The 2,500-nt window shown below is 79.0% G+C and overlaps 1 non-coding gene across 1 annotated transcript; it reads right to left on the reverse strand.

The window, feature by feature from the left end:
* Positions 1–281: 281 nt before the first annotated feature.
* On the reverse strand, positions 282–434 carry LOC142359070 (5.8S ribosomal RNA). The gene has a single exon (XR_012762074.1). It is a non-coding gene; the product is annotated as a 5.8S ribosomal RNA (ribosomal RNA).
* Between the last annotated feature and the right edge of the window lie 2,066 nt (positions 435–2,500).

The following is a 2,500-nucleotide window of genomic DNA, read 5'->3' on the forward strand; positions in this document are numbered from 1 at the left end:
TCGCCGCCCCGCGCCTCCCTCCCCCGAAGCTCGCTCTCGCTCTCTCTTCCCCAAACCCACCGCCGATAGCCCGGCGGGGACGAGCTCCGTCCAGCAGGCGCTCTCCGGGAGCGGGGAGCTTCGGAGCGCTCCCCGAGTCTCCATTTAGGGGGACGAAGGCCCGCGCGCTCGCGCGCGCGGCCCTGCGAGGCACCCCAGCCGCGCCGCTGCTGGCCCGCCGGCCCCCCCCCCCGCGCTGGGGCGGGGGGGCTCGGCGGCGCAGACGGCGATTGATCGTAAAGCGACGCTCAGACAGGCGTAGCCCCGGGAGGAACCCGGGGCCGCGAGTGCGTTCGAAGTGTCGATGATCAATGTGTCCTGCAATTCACATTAATTCTCGCAGCTAGCTGCGTTCTTCATCGACGCACGAGCCGAGTGATCCACCGCTAAGAGTTGTCTCGGTTTCGGCACCGCCCCGCGCGCGCGGAGGGGCCGGGACCGCTCGCCGAGAGCGGCCCCTTCTCTGAGGACGGCCGGACCGACCGCCGGCCCCGCCGCCGCCCACCCCCCTCCGCACGCGCGGAGGGGGCGCGGCGCGGCGGCGCGACGCGGCGCGACGGAGAGGCCCTCGCCTCGGCTTGACCGTACGAGCACAGGGGAAACGGAAAACAACGGAAAACCCCGAGCGGCCAAAGGGCGGGGGAGCCCGCGCTCCCGACCGACCCTGGGGAAACGTACGCAACACACACACACACCCTTGGCGCGCTTCGGGGGCGGCCCAGGCGCCCGGGCTCGGACCGGCCTCCCCCCGGAGGCTACGGCACGCCCGGCCGCGACGCCTGCCCGCCTTCGCTCGGGAGCCGGACGCCCGGCTGCGCCCGCGCTGCGACGAGCCGGCTCCGCCCACCACGGTCGCCTCTCGCCCCGCCGGCGAACCTCGGCGCCGACGCCGCCTTCCACCGACGCCGGAGGAAGCGCGGCCGGCCACTGGAGCGCGAGCCGGCGACGCGCGGCCGCCCACCGGCCCGCGCCGGATGGGCGAACCCGGCCACCCCGCCCGGCGGCGGCGGCCGCCACCGCCGCCGCGAAAACCGCCGCCGCAGCCGCTTCTCGCCTCGGCCCCCTGGGGCCGCCGGCACGGCCCCAGCGGAAAGGCGGACGGCGCTGAGCGCGGGGGGCGGCTCCCACTCTCCCCGTTTCCACGCGAAGACCCGGAGCGGGACGCCCCCGCGCCGCGCGCCCGCCCTCGAGACGGAAGCGACGGGCGGGGAAACGCGGGACGGGACGGCCGCCAGCGGATGCGGCCAGGGAACCCTCCCGGACGACCCGACGGACGACCGGCACCGACCGGCACGCCGAGCGGCGCCGCCGCCGCTCGGCCTGGGGGGGTGTGGCTCGCCCCCCCCTTTCTTTCCCTGGGCGCCGAGGGCGGGGCGAGGAGCGGGAGAGGGGAGCGCGGCGCGCCCCGAGCGCGGCCGCAGCGCGAGCGTCCAAAGGCGCGGGGCGGCCCCCCGGCGGCCGCCCCCCCCCGCGGGGGCTCGCCGCGCCTTTCTTTCCCCCGGCGCGGAGCCCGCGCTCCGGCCGGCGGGTGGCCCCGTTTGCGAGGGCGGGCAGGTCGGCCGCGGCCGACCCGCGCCGCGGTCTCTCCGCCGAGACCGGCCCGCGGAGAGGGGGGGCAGGTTGGGGCAGCGAGACGCCCCCCCTTCTCCGGCACGGCGGCCCGCGGGGGCGGACGCCCCCCCCGCGGCTCGCGCCGTGCCGCTCGAGTCTTTAAACCGCCGCCCGGCTCCTTTGGCCTTTGACCCCCGGACTCGGCCGAGGGAGGGCCGCCGAAGCGCGGACGCTAGGTACCTGGCCCTGAGGTGAGGGAAACGACCTGCATGGCCCCGCGGGGGTGCCTCCCCCGGCTGCCGCCCTCGGGGGAGCGTCCGCCCGCGGGGGCGCGCCCGGCATCCGCCGCCACCACCTCGTCCTCCTTAGCCCCGGGGCCCGGGGTTTCCCTCGATAGCCCGGCGCTGCGCCCGGGGGGAGAGACGTGGCTCGGGCCGCCCGCTCGCGCGGGACGCGACCCGGCCGGGGGGGGGCCTCGCCCGCCCCGGGCGGCGCCAGCGGCCGAGACCGTGCTCGCGCCCCCCCCTTCCGCCACGGCTCCCTCTTCGAGAGGCAGCCGTGCCGGGTCGGAGGGGAGGTTCGCGGGTCCGGCCGCCGCGCCGCCCGAAACGCCGTGCGCACACCCGCGCCACGGCCCGGAACGCCCGGAGACAGCCCTGTCCCGCGCGCGGGGGGGTAGACGGCGCCGCCGCCGGCGCCGCCCCACCCCCCCCCCAGGAGCTGCCGCCCCCCGAAGACGGCGACACCCCTCGGCTGTCGCGCTTGCGGCCCCCGGTGCCGCCGCCGTCGCTCGACGCTCGCCCCCCGGCCCGCCGAGCAGGCCGGTGCTCTGCCGGCCGTGCTCGCCGCGTTGCCCCGCCGGCATCCCCCCCTCTTGCTTCCCGCGCAGACGCGGGAAGCGGGGAGCCGG

This window comes from Opisthocomus hoazin, unplaced genomic scaffold (assembly GCF_030867145.1).
Source record: "Opisthocomus hoazin isolate bOpiHoa1 unplaced genomic scaffold, bOpiHoa1.hap1 HAP1_SCAFFOLD_225, whole genome shotgun sequence".
In the NCBI taxonomy this organism is placed as follows: Eukaryota; Metazoa; Chordata; class Aves; order Opisthocomiformes; family Opisthocomidae; genus Opisthocomus; species Opisthocomus hoazin.